Source organism: Mastacembelus armatus, chromosome 8, assembly GCF_900324485.2.
Source record: "Mastacembelus armatus chromosome 8, fMasArm1.2, whole genome shotgun sequence".
Taxonomy (NCBI): domain Eukaryota; kingdom Metazoa; phylum Chordata; class Actinopteri; order Synbranchiformes; family Mastacembelidae; genus Mastacembelus; species Mastacembelus armatus.
The window spans coordinates 7,393,288-7,407,751 of record NC_046640.1 but is presented as its reverse complement, the minus strand read 5'-3'; the positions used below and the strand labels follow the sequence as shown (position 1 = coordinate 7,407,751).

The 14,464-nt window shown below is 41.2% G+C and overlaps 1 protein-coding gene across 2 annotated transcripts in view; it reads right to left on the bottom strand.

Moving 5' to 3' along the window:
* Positions 1-14,464, bottom strand: part of tmem104 (transmembrane protein 104) — a 49,537-nt gene that overhangs the window by 19,087 nt on the left and 15,986 nt on the right. The window lies entirely within an intron of this gene.

The following is a 14,464-nucleotide window of genomic DNA, read 5'->3' as shown; positions in this document are numbered from 1 at the left end:
ACCATCAAAAACTGAACTCAATCTACATTAAATTTAACTTACGCAAAGTCAAAGTAAATTGCCTTTATATTTATAGTTATGTTTGTTTGAGTCACAACAAAGCCAGGAACAAAAGCCTAAAAACCCTAATTTAGATTTTAGTACAATATTTCATCCTAATGGTGCAAAACAAAATACAATATCCCGTGACTGTATGATACAGAGATAAACAACACTTCAGTTACAACCTACACAGAACAACGAAACATGGAATATTATGGGGCAATTCAATGATTTGGGGCTGATGTGTATCACAAGACTTGAGCGTAACATGACCATGGTGGTATGTAATAAACAGCATGATAAGGCCATACAAGCCTAAGAAACATTTATCAAGCCTTAACATAGCAATAACAAGGAAACTGTTTTACTGAACAGACAGGTAGCAGAGATGAAAAGGAACTAAGCCATAAACAGCCACAACATGACTGTGGGGGGTAGAGGCTGATAATTCAGAGGGGACAGAGACGATGCCCCAGAGGCAACACTCTGCAGTTAAATCTATACTGGAACTATACGTTTGTCATGATGAAAAAGTGTTTAATTTCAACATCATTAATCACCAGCAACCATTTCCATCAGGCAGACAGAATTATCATAAATACATAATTAAAGACATTTCTGAGTACAATGATTTGATTTATCATGTTTTAAGAACCAATTAATGACAAAATAGAGATATTCTGATGTACTCAGACATACAGTTCTATCATGGTTTACACTATCAGGAAAAAAAAAAAAAAAAAAGGACAAATTTCCAACATGTAGCCAACAATTTACAATGTCTGACAATATTCTTAATGCCAAATAATAAAAAGATGATACTTTGGTAAAGAATAAAGAGCTGAAATTATTACTCAAAAGAATTTAAGTCTAACAAAAATGATAATGACTCATGACTATGAATGAAAATCAAATAATTATTGCTTTCAAACGAGAATGGGAATGATATCTTTACTGCAGGTTTTGCACTACTGATCAGGCGATTGATTAATTCCATTAAGATTTTTATTATTTTCTAACATTTCCTACATTAAATTATTAATTTTTTTATCAGACGACATAATATATAAATAGACAGATTAATCATCAATGAATATAATTATTAGTTTTGAGTCTCAGTGCCAGAATATTGTACATGGAAAAGGACCAAAACAGGACTTGACAGAATTAAGTTACATAGTTTCAATATTATTTTGTCCATTATAATGACAGGCATTTGTAGTTACAGTGTGAATGATGCTGTTCATAAGGAAAGAATGACAACTTCAAACTGCATCAGGTTCAGGAAAAAAATACTCACCTGTGACCTAGAGGGCACATGATTGCAAAATAGAGAAAATGGCTGTATTAAGTTTCTCTTCAGTATTCACAGAGGTGCTTAAAAAAAGCTTCTGTCTGGAAGCCATTTGAAAGTGTCAAAGTTTATTTTTAAACTGTTGAACTGCACTTTTCCCCCTCTATCATCAGCTGAACCTCCACTGGCTCCTGCACATTCTTAAAGTTAATGAGCAGAAGAGGCTTTAAATCCTTTCTTTGCCATCCTACTATACTGGTCAAAGTTTTTTAAACTTTTCTTGATTTATTTTCTCTGATTTCCAAAAATCTAATTATAAATATTAACAAATGACAGATTTAGGTTGAGTAATAATTTTTCTTAGCGTGCCTGCATATTTGGTATTTTATGAGATAGGCATAAAAACTGACTATAGCTGAGGGCTTATCTGCTGCCAACAGAAGCTTCTCTATCCATCGCTTATGTGACTGTCTCTGACAGCTCTGGACACTGTCCCGCCCCTCTGGGTCTTTGGGTCACCATCAAACTACAGAGATTCAGCTTCCACAAAGACCAGCACACAAAAAATCCCCTGCACACATATATGAATAAATAATGCCTCATTTGAACATGCCTTGCATTCGAAAGACCACTGAAGCAGACTTCAGGAAGCCAGTCAACCAGATGGTTGATGTCCTGTCAGGTCAAAAAGATGGTTCAACTCACTAGAGGTCCTTCAGCTAGTTTGTCCAAGTCTAGATCTGACATTATTTTGTATAATAACCATATACATAAAATATGTTGTTCAATTAGTTAAATCCTAATTATTGATATCAGGGAAAATCAAGCAACACCCAATTTTTGGCATATAATGGCATAACCGGACACAACAGTATACAACTGGTGTACTGTTTTAACTAGACCACAGAGCATAGTAGGAAGCAAGTGAATTCATTCATTCATTAATTTGGTTTGTCATCTATCAGGCTTTGCTTTGACTGTAACTCCAGACACTGAAAAATGCAATCCAATCACAATGCACAACAGCAGTGTGCAGTTTTGCTAGATTTAAGAAATCACACTACACTACACCACACTAAGTACAACTATAGAAACATCTTTTTTGCTGGGAAAGTAAAACACATCCAAAGCAGTAGTGCTGATTAGGTATGAGGCTCTGGAGGCGTCTGTGTCTCCACACGATTAAAAAAGGGACAGTAATGAGGGGGAAAAAGAGAGAAACGATGGAGGAGGGATAAAGTAAGGGCAGAAGTGCAAGAAGAACAATTGTGCTTCCTGAGATAAAGGACAAAGACTATATTTTATACATGAATAAAGATGCACATTGTAAAATTGTGGGCTTCACTTCTGATTGGGACCACCAAAAGAATCAACGCAATCCATGGACTCTGGATAATATCCCCCACCAAGAGTTAGGGAAGATTAACTATCTGGTGAAGATTAACCACAGAGCCAACCTGATGGAAAAATATAAAGCAGCTTTATTTCACCGCAGTGCTACTGAATCACACAACCTCATCACTGTCAACCAAAGGCTGTTGCAATGCAAGCACATTTAATGAGTTGGCTGGACTCTTTGTGGCAGAAATCATGTGTAGAAGTTAATCACACATTGGTCATCTACAGTGTGATTTAGAAGGTTATTAGGAGGTTCCACCTCCATGATTTTATTAACAAAAGATAAAAGGTCTTTCTGCAGAGGGCTCTAACTGTTCAGTAACAACCTAACACTTACCTTGGATCTTGTTTATGCACACAGAATGAACATTAAGCAAAGATCTTTTGTTTTTAAAAACTACACTAAAAAAACTGGCTACACATTGGATCACCTATCTCGTGAATATGAAGTTTCTTTGCTGTTATTAAAAATTTAAAAATTCAAATCCTGCTTACTTTCTGACCTCCACACATCCAGCCAATCCCTGCATGAACCAGGTGTGAATGTCAAATTGTTGGTGCTAAAAGGTTTGACAAATTGCCAGGCACAGAATCCTAAAAGCAACTCCATTTGTGCCTCTACTCTTATTCTTAGTCTAGACTGTAGTACTATTAAAAACATTACATATTGTAGATATGTAACGTTTTTAGTCACTCTGAAAACAGCCATGCTCACTGGCAGGTTGGACGGTTTCACACTCGGAAATATATCTAATACCAATCACCAAACAGAAACATGGCTGGGTTTAAACATTGTGTTATTAAAATTATTTTTGGATAGACACTTCAGATCATGACTTTTAGTCCGTATGTGTTAAAGACCAAAAACACTCAATCCTACATTTACAATGATGCAACCAAGCAGCATTTTCACTAGGCACTGTGTGTCTGGTGAGCACCCACATCTTTGAAACTTCACTTCATCCACTCTGAAGTTTACTGGTTTCAACTTGGGAGTCAGGCCCTTTAAAGAGTTACAAGAATAAAAAATAAAGTGACATGAGAAGTTGAAAGAGAATATATCTCTATGGTGGAACTGCCTGGCCTGGCCAGTCAGACTAGCTCCTTTCCTATTCTATAAAAAGAATTAATGGACGCAGAATAAACCAATCGGAGAAACGACAGCTATGAACCAAGCAAAGAGACAGTGAGATCTGTTTCAACAAACAAACCTAGCGTTAATCCAACTTGTCATAAAAACATGAGAATAAGGAGTGTTATCACCAGGTCTGTGCATGTTGTTAAATGGAGTAAACAGAAAAAGCCAGTTGTAGAAAGATTTGTGGACTTGGGATTAGCTTTGAGAAACGTTAAGAACAAGTCAGCGCGTATGAGTATGACTCATCGCAAACAGCCTACCCCTTTGCAGATAAACGGCTGTGATAGGCTCATTTGAAGCCATAGAAAGAGACTCCCCCCTAAGACAGGGGCTCCAGACCCACATTTTTACACTAAGAATGTGAGTGGGTCTGGCTGGCCAGGCTAGGAAATGCCAAGAACAAACAGTTTTGGTTTTTTTTGTAAAGGGTCCGAAGCTAGTTTATCATATTTGTTTTATGCATAATATTATACTGAAAAGTAACTAGGAACTGCAGCTGAAAGATATATAGAGAGCTGGGAAATTATAAAGTGCAAAAAAGGTACAATACTTGAATAAATACAGCTTGTTAGAGGGAAAGGAGTGAGTTGAGCAACACTGCCAGCTATTCTGTGGAGCAGATTATCAATAATGCATTTTTTCCAAAAGAACCTCCATCATTTTATTAGAAGTGGATGTGCAACATTTGGACTTTTAGTGACAGCACTGTGCTTCATAGACGTACAGAAGCCATTACACAAACATTAACAGTCCACATGTCAAGGTGCCACTAAAAATAAGTTCCCTAAATGGACTGTGCACACAACCTCATAAATGTTTTTGCTTAATGTGATTATATTTCCTAACTCGACAAAAAACCTGCCCAAGCTGTATTTAAAATATTCACAGGGTCATTCATTTGCAAGGTATACACCAACTTTGACTTTGAACAACCTGCAGTTGTATAATGAAAATTCATAACACACAGTTGTGCTCTTCAAAAAGAGAAACCATTACACACCTATCAAGGTAAAAATAACACAGCAAAGATTTATGACAGGCTTGGGACATATCTGTGGAGAAAATGAGAAATGATAATTTGCCTGTGGTTTAATTGGACAATGATTATTTCACTCCACTATTGGAAAAGAGAGACAAAGGAGGGATATGCATTATAGTTCATATATTAGGTCTGACACTTTCATTCCAAATGAAACTGACAGACCTTATGTAAATATAAAAGAATAAGTAAAGAAAATGTTTTATGAATATGCGTACATGAAGCCTCAACTGGAAAACAAAATGTTTGGTTATCAACTCTCTACTTTATGGAAGGGCACAGTTGGATAGTGGACAGCACTTAAGCAGCTTCTTCCTAAGGTGGCGACTACAGAGTACCATGACCTAACTACCCAATCAACTGAGACAGACACTGAGGTGGGCTGCTGTTATGGCTGGAAAACTGTAACATACAAACCCACAGACATGGAACCAAATAAACAAGGAGCTCAAGGTTATACAGGGCTTTAATGTGGATGGCTTTTGTTAACCTGTCTGCATTTTAAATGTGGTCATGAACTGCTGCATGGAAAGCACGTTCATTTGCCGTCAGCAAGTGAGATCATTACATCACTCTGAAATGTCCTTGTACCAGATAACCAGCTTTACAATTCTCATACTCGGCATGCAGATTTGTCTCCTCTCTTTGCTGGTCCTCATTCCAAACAGAAAGAAAAGCATCACAGAGTGAGGACCTTATTAAAGCAGAAAACAGGAAAATGAAGTACATTTACTGAAGCTTACTCTCCAAGAAGAAATACACAACTGTTTCATAAAAAAAAAAAAAATTATTAATTCTACATCCATTTCTTTTCTTTGTGGAGATTGCATTGTTCTAATTACTGTTACTATGAAGGATAACATTTTTTTAATGTCTTTAAAAAATATCTGAAGCTCCTATTGTAAAATTATTTTATGATCTGGCAATGCTACGTTGAGGATACGATCAGACGCAAAACTGATTTGGTTAAATTACGACTTTTTAATGACCTTTGTCATCACAGTTGAAATAATCACTCAGTTAAGGTTAGGAAACAGTTGGGGTAATGGCTGAAAGAAACTAACGGTGACTGCTAGTAGAAACATTTTGGCTATACGTTGACCCACACGATTTCTCCTCTTTAACAACTTTTGTGGCTCTATTTCCTCTTTTGATTCTAAGAGACAGAAGTCATAATTGCTACGGTCACTAGAGGGTTTTGTCACTTATATGTTTACACTCCTCCCACATATAAAGGGTTTAAAGGGCACCCTTATTAGGAAGATCCTGACTGTCTGTTACTTATTGCTCTGTGATCTCCTTGACAACTCCCCCATCCCCAGCCATCACCAGTCATTTTAGCATCAGCAGCACGGTGCATCTCCTCCCTCTCTTGATCTGCTCCTCTGATACGGCTTCCTACTGTCGTAGAGTGGACTCTCCCTGTGAGGATTGTGGTGCAAACACTTCCTCCTGCGGTGATAATCTCTATTAAACCATCTGCACTGTCATCTCCACATAGTTCCAGGCCTGATTGGAAAGTCTCTGTTACTTTCATACAGTATATACGTCTTTACTGTGCCTTTCCTCCTGTATAGTAGATTTCTAGGATCACAGGTCAGGCTAATCACGTTCCTAACTACCTGCACAGATTGGAAAAGTTATTCTGATATTGGTATTTAAATGATATAAGCTTGTTCAAATAAAATAAAGTCAAATAAAATGTGGCCTCACAAGCAAGTTTTATTTTCTACCATTTGTGAAGTTCAAGTACATTATGTACTGTTTAGGTAAAGAGGCTTATCTAAGAAGACAGTTTGTCCTATTATTCATTTAGTCCAATATATGAAAATAAGCAATACACATTTGAATTTATCCAATAACTTCTATTGCCAACATTTTAATATAATTATAATCCCTCAGTGATGGTGTATCAATTCAACAGGACAAAAAAAATAAAATAAAAAATACAACCAGCCTGCTAATATTGTCACTCACCTTTGTAAACTTAGCAAAGTTACACTTGAAGTAAAGAGGGAATTGCATCACTAAATGTATTAATTCATTCATTAAATTGTAATATTTATCAAAACAATACTGGGAGGTAAAGATGTGTTAAGTCTTCACCCAACCTGTTGTTTGTTTTTTTTTTTTAACTTTCAAAATAATGGTTATTATATGGATAGTTAATACATTATACTAAATCAATATGACACAGAATAGTACTTCTGATTCTTACTGCAAAAGATATAATAAACCAAGAAAGTTAGTGCAGACATTCAAAACATGAAAATAAAATATACACCAGTCCCTCTTCTAAAAGGCTCTCTTGTTTGCACTGATGGAGAAATACAAGTGTTCTTCTATTAGCTCAGAGTAGGCATGAATGCTTTATGCGCCAAACACTATATATGCTGTTGACTGTGTGCAACAGCATAAAAAGAAGAGAAAAGTTGGCCCTTACTGGGAATGAGCATCAAGGTCAATGAAATTCTTCTTAGTATAAATCTCTATTCATTAGTTAATGAATCAATCAGTCGTATATTGAGGAAAGTGGCAGGGTGGGTCATTTCTGAACGCCTAGGGAACGGGCAAGTTTGACTGTACTTCAGATTAACTTTATTTCAATACATGACACAGTGTATAGCTTAATAGACACGCACTGTAATTGAAACATCTGCATGAAGATAAGAAGTGAACAATGCAGTGTAAGCATAATCTGCCTTCAAGCTCATATGCTGCATTGATTTTCCATCACTTCCCACATACTGGGAGAACAATAAATCAGCCATTTAAATTGTGCTGCCTGTCCAGCAGGATGGAGTGTACCAACCATTGCTTGGCTAGCCACTGTGACAAGGTCCCTGCAGTGAAATTCAAAAACAAAACTTAGCAGGGGACAATCAAGGACAGAGAAGTTTAATTGAGGTCTCAGGATTCTCTGCTGGAGCTGAACAAAAACGCAGAAAGAGCTCACTATTGCATGGCTGCTTAATCTTTTCAATCAAAGGGCCAGGATCAGCACTAAGTGCTCTGTTATGCAAAGGGCCCCATCTTTCTTTCATACACCAGAAGCCGACAAATATTGTAGATAAGGGGAGAAGAGCCTTCAATCGTCCACTCAGGCAGTGAACATGAAAATCAATCAGGAGCAAATCGTTGTCAATGATCTTCTTAAGAGCAATTAGAACTTCTGATGGAGAAACTGGCTGTTCTGACATATCCAAAACTGATAGTGTTAATGTGTGAAATCAATATGGATTAAGTCAAAGATTTGATGTCATGCAATATCAACTGGGCTGCTTTGGGTCTTATCATAGAGTAATTAGTCTGTCTCTTTGTGAATTCAGTACTGAGATCTTCATAAGAGTGACAGTGTCTACTGTAATGTGAGTTTGATGCGCATTAAAATAACATCACTCTGTTGTGGCCTGTGGTGTCTGAAGGGTGAGTAAAACTCAACATGACAATACTACATAGATTACTGTTAACATCACAGGCAGAATTCAGCTAATTTAACTTTGTGGAAACCACATATTTATCCCAGTCTTGCTATAGGCTGAGTGCCAGTGTCAAGAGTGACAGTAAGTTGATGTGACAGACATATGATGAAGAAATGAGCCTGAGGTGTAGAGCTATAAAGAAATTGTGTTGCCTGAAAACACACAAAATCTCACATTGACGTTCTTAACAGATTTGAAACAGTATCAAAACTTGATATGAAGCACACCAGGTTTCAGGCAGAATGTTTTTCTCACTTGCCGTCACTGCCATAGTGCTAGGTCTACTCATCTGTACAGGGACAGCTGTTCTCAAACCTAAAAATAACCCACAATCTGTTGTCCACTGCGAACAAAGAGCCCCAAACGCCACAGAGCAACTGTCTGCTGGAAACCTGCCAAAACAGTTGAGATTCACAAGTAAAAACTAAAACCACCACAGGGAGAGGAGCAAAGCCACTTAATAAGGTGACCATTGAACCTCTGGCTCTGTTTTTAAGAGGGGGATGGATTAACCCTGTATAGAAAGGTCTAATAATTGACTAGTCTGTCATCAAAAAATGAATCAGCAGGTAATCAGCAGTGAGTATAGAGCAGGGATAGTTGTAAAACCAGCAGGGCAGTAGACCCACCCAGAACTGCTACAGATTGGTCCTTTAATCTGTAACATCACTATAACCTGGATGTATTTGTGTTCAATCAAAAGAAAGGCAATTCAAGATACTTGTTTGGGCTCTTAGAACCTGTGAGATATTTGCTGATGTTTTCTAAAGAGAAAACCTTAAGAATAAACATTAATCAATCCTGAAATTAGTCAGTTGAAGCCTGAGATGTGAATACAGTGACTTATTTATGGTTAGTCTAAAAATCTGGGCCAGTAGTAGTCATCCAAGTAGTATGCAAAGAGTAGGTGAAAGTATCTGAACTTGTGTGGACAACAATTTTTCCTGCAGGACTCACACAAGAGCCTCCATCCATCAGCAAAACAATTCCTGCTGTTCGAATCACTAACAGCCACCTCCCTTCTGTCTCTTTGCCTCTTTTTCCCTCTCGCTGCATCAGTCACCCATACAAGGATTAAAGCTCTTTAGAGCAGCACCATAATCACGCTGCTCTTTAATCTCTCATCATTTTCTAAACTAAAAATGTTATGACTGCAGTAATGTCTCCAGCAGCACCCTAGTGATTCCCAAGCTGCTCCTTTTTCATTGCGTGGGCTGAACCTAACACTGCATCCACTGATACTGATTAATTAGCAGTACAGTACAATACAAGGCCATACAAATTAAGCAGGATTTATTAAATTAATTGTTGGCCAGTATTGTTGGCCAGTAATATAAAATTCTAATTTACACTGGTCTACAATAGTTTTGCCATTTCCATAATTTGCTCCCACCATGCTGCTAAAATTGTGTTTATTTATACTCATACTGCATATGATTATAAACCTCTAGGTCAGGAGACCTAAGATCACGGTCATGGGTCACAGAAGGTTATGAACCCCTGCTTATAAATATCTGCTTCTAGTTATTTACTGCTGGTTTGGTTTCTAAATCTGACACAGAAACACATATGATTTTGCTTTTGGAATATTTATCTTCTAATAACTTATGACACCTCGGCAACCCGATCCCTGGATGCTGAAACTGGCTCTAGGGACATGGAATGTCACCTCACTGGGGGGGAATGAGCCTGAGCTTGTGCAGGAGGTCGAGCGGTACCGACTAGAGATAGTCGGGTTCACCTCCACGCACAGCCTGGGCTCTGGAACCCAGCTCCTTGAGAGGGGCTGGAATCTCTTCTACTCTGGAGTTGCTCGCGGTGAGCGGCGGCGAGCTGGTGTGGGCTTGCTCATAGCTCCCCAGCTCAACCGCCACGTGTTGGAGTTTTCCCCCCAGAGTGAAAGGGTCGTTTCCCTGCGCCTTCGGGTCGGGGATAGGTCTCTCACTGCTGTTTTGGCCTATGGGCCGAAAAACAGTGCAGAGTACCCGGCCTTTTTGGAGTCTCTCGGGGGGGTGCTGAAAGGTGCTCCTACCGGGACTCCATAATTCTGTTGGGGGACTTCAACGCTCACGTGGGCAGCGACAGTGAAACCTGGAGGGGGCGTGATTGGGAGGAACGGCCTCCCCGATACGAACCCGAGCGGTGTTCTGTTGCTGGACTTCTGTGCTAGTCATAGTTTGTCCATAACGAACACCATGTTCAAGCATAAGGGTGTCCATCAGTGCACATGGCACCAGGACACCCTAGGCCGGAGGTCAATGATCAACTTTGTAGTCGTGTCATCTGACCTTCGGCCGTATGTCTTGGACACTCGGGTGAAGAGAGGAGCAGAGCTGTCAACTGATCACCACCTGGTGGTGAGTTGGATCCGCTGGGGGAGGAGGAAGCGGGACAGACTTGGCAGGCCCAAAAGTACTGCGAGGGTCTGTTGGGAATGTTTGGCCAAACCCACTGTCAGGGAGGTCTTTAACTCACACCTCCAAGAGAGCTTCTACCAGATCCCGGGGGAGGCTGGGGACATTGAGTCCGAATGGACCATGTTTTCCACCTCCATTGTCGACGCGGTGGCTAGGAGCTGTGGCCGTAAGGTTTCGGGTGCCTGTCGTGGCGGCAATCCCGGAACCCGGTGGTGGAGGTAAGGGATGCCGTCAAGCTGAAGAAGGAGTCCTACCGAGCTTGGCTGGCTTGTGGGACTTCCGAAGCAGCTGACAGGTACCGCAGGGCCAAGCATGTTGCAGCCCAGGCAGTGACGGCGGCAAAAATTCGGGTATGGGAGGAGTTCGGTGAGGCCATGGAGAAGGACTAGCTGTCGGCCCCGAAAAAATTCTGGCAAACCGTCTGGCGCCTCAGGAGGGGGAAGCAGTGCTCTATCAACACTGTTTACAGTGGAAGTGGGGAGCTGCTGACCTCGACTGGGGATATTGTCAGACAGTGGAAGGAATACTTCGAGGATCTCCTCAATCCCGTCAACACAGCAGGGGCTGGGGATTCGGGGGCTGATCCATCCATCACCCAAGCAGAAGTCACTGAGGTAGTTCGGCAGCTCCTCGGTGGCAAAGCACCGGGGGTGGATGAGATCCGTCCCGAGTACCTCAAGTCTCTGGATGTTGTTGGGCTGTCATGGCTGACATGCCTGTGCAAATATCGCGTGGCGTTCGGGGACAGTACCCCTGGATTGGCAGACCGTGGTCCCTCTTTTTAAGAAGGGGGAACCGGAGGGTGTGTTCCAACTACAGAGGGATCACACTCCTCAGCCTCCCGGGGAAGGTCTATGCCAGGGTGCTGGAGAGGAGGATCCGGCCAGTGGTCGAACCTCGGATCCAGGAGGAACAATGAGGTTTCCGTCCTGGGCGTGGAACACTGGACCAGCTCTACACACTCTCGAGGGTGCGGCTATCTGGTCTCTGTACAAACGGAGCAGGAGCTTGGTTCGCATTGCCAGTAGTAAGTCAGACCTGTTCCCAGTGCACGTTGGACTCCGGCAGGGCTGCCGTTTGTCACCAGTTCTGTTCATTACTTTTATGGACAGAATTTCTAGGCGCAGCCAGGGGCCGGAGGGAGTCCAGTTCGGGGACCACAGGATTTCATCTCTGCTTTTTGCAGATGATGTTGTCCTGTTGGCTCCGTCGAGCCAGGATCTCCAGCGTGCGCTGGGACGGTTGGCAACCGAGTGTGAAGCGGCTGCACCTCCAAGTCCGAGGCCATGGTACTCAACCGGAAAAAGGTGGCTTGCCATCTCCAGGCCAGGGGAGAGATCCTGCCTCAAGTGGAGGAGTTTAAGTATCTCGGGTTCTTGCTCACGAGTGAGGGAAGGATGGAACGCGAGATTGACAGACAGATCGGGGCATCGGCAGCAGTAATGCGGTCGGTGTACCGGTCCGTTGTGGTGAAGAAGGAGCTAAGCCGGAAGGTGAAGCTCTCGATTTACCGGTCAATCTACGTTCCTACTCTCACTGATGGTCATGAGCTCTGGGTCATGACCGAAAGAACAAGATCGCGGATACAAGCGGCTGAAATGAGCTTCCTCCGCAGGGTGGCCGGGCGCTCCCTTAGAGATAGGGTGAGGAGCTCGGTCACCCGGGAGGAGCTCGGAGTAGAGCCGCTGCTCCTCAACATCGAGAGGAGTCAGTTGAGGTGGCTCGGGCATCTGTTTCGGATGCCTCCTGGGTGCCTTCCTGGGGAGGTGTTCCGGGCATGTCCCACCGGGAGGAGGCCCCGGGGAAGACCCAGGACACGCTGGAGGGACTATGTCTCCCGGCTGGCCTGGGAACGCCTCAGTGTCCCCCCGGAAGAGCTGGAGGAAGTGTCCAGGGAGAAGGAAGTCTGGGTATCCCTGATTCGGCTACTGCCCCCACGACCCGGCCCCAGATAAGCAGAAGAAGATGGATGGATGGATGGAATGACTCTAAGACTCATTGAGGATGCAAGGATAGGGATGAATTAGAGTAGTTATATAATTATTCTGACTAAGCAAGACAAATATCACTTTACAGATTATTCTTGTAATACATAAAAAAAATAAATTCACATTCCCACAAAAACAATAAAGATCAGAATTATATATCAAAAGTCTGTTTTCAAGTAGAAATTCAGAACACGGTTTCCCTGAATGGCCTCTGAAACTCTGTACCTCTGGAAGACCGGCATCATAATGGTTTACTACAGAAATAGAGAACACAGTTGAAGAAGGGCACCTTGCAACTCAGCTCACAACACAACACTCAGAAAGGAGGCAGGTAGATCCTGGGTGTGGCAGGTTTTGATAGCAATTTCAACAGGGGAGAGGGCAGTGGATGAGAAATATTCAATTATTTAAGACTCATTTTTCAGTCTGGGCAGTGTCTTTAGGACAGAGCCTCTCACCCAGTGAACGCACATGCACAGCAGAGTAAAGAGAATGGAACTGTATAGTAAGTTGGCAGTACCATCATAGCTCATTTTAGATCTATTTCAGAAAAAGCAAAGACAAAAAAATCATATGGTAAAAACCCCCAAAAACAACAGATGGTGTAACCACTAAAATCAAAAAAGTATTTATGAGCTGCAGCCAAGCATTTCAATCATGGCACAATGCACATAATGCTTCGGTTACAGCACATCATCACTGTACAGACCAATGGAAGGCAAAACAGTGCGACTCCATTTCACAGCAAGTCTAAGCAAACCAAAGATACGAGTTATAAAACATTACTAGGAGCTCACACAAGCCCAAAACCAGTTCAGATTAACAGTGTAACTATATAAAATTAATGTGGTTGGCATCTGATTTGGTGAGAAAGACTAGGAAGTGATTGTTTATATTGAAGACAAGTCAATTTACTTTGGTGTACTAGTTTTATAAATTCTATAGAGATTATAAGACAAATACTACTTCTACATTTTTTCATTTTGGTGGTGCTTTAGAAACATTGCATGAATTTAATTATTTCATTGCACATTTAACTAAGCAAATTAAAGCAGACCAGCTCAAAAAAAATGCAGAGTGGTGTTAAGTCTTAATAACGACGTACTTTCAAACACTGGAGTTAAACACACTGCAGCTGAGCCATATTGCACGGCATGCCAATCTTAGCTTGTGAGTGAAAAAGAAAAACCGAGTCACAGACATATGAAATGATTTAGTGAGGAGAAGAGGAAGCATGTAAATACACTGGGAGAAGAGGTTTATATCTATATCTGTTCACAACACCTGTTAACACTGTCATATCACCTGATGCTAACAAAACACAAGTCTGATTTGCACTGAATTTAAAAGCATGTTCATGTTTAAACATCTCTATGTATTTCAGAATGAATGTGTAGTTACACTCTTAGACATTATAAATCAGCATTATTTGAATCTGCCTACATACAGTAAGAGGCTTCTCCCATAGCAGATAAAAGAGGGAAACGTTCATTTATTGGCAAATTATTTGGGGTCGGCTCATTCTACTACAATGCAACAAAGGATAGGGAGGATGGAGCGCAGAGAGCAGGGAAGCTGAGAAATTATACAGGAAAGATCAGCACATCTGTCACTGTCGCTGTACAAAGTTAAAGCTCAAATGAAAATCACAGACTTTGGCTCGCTT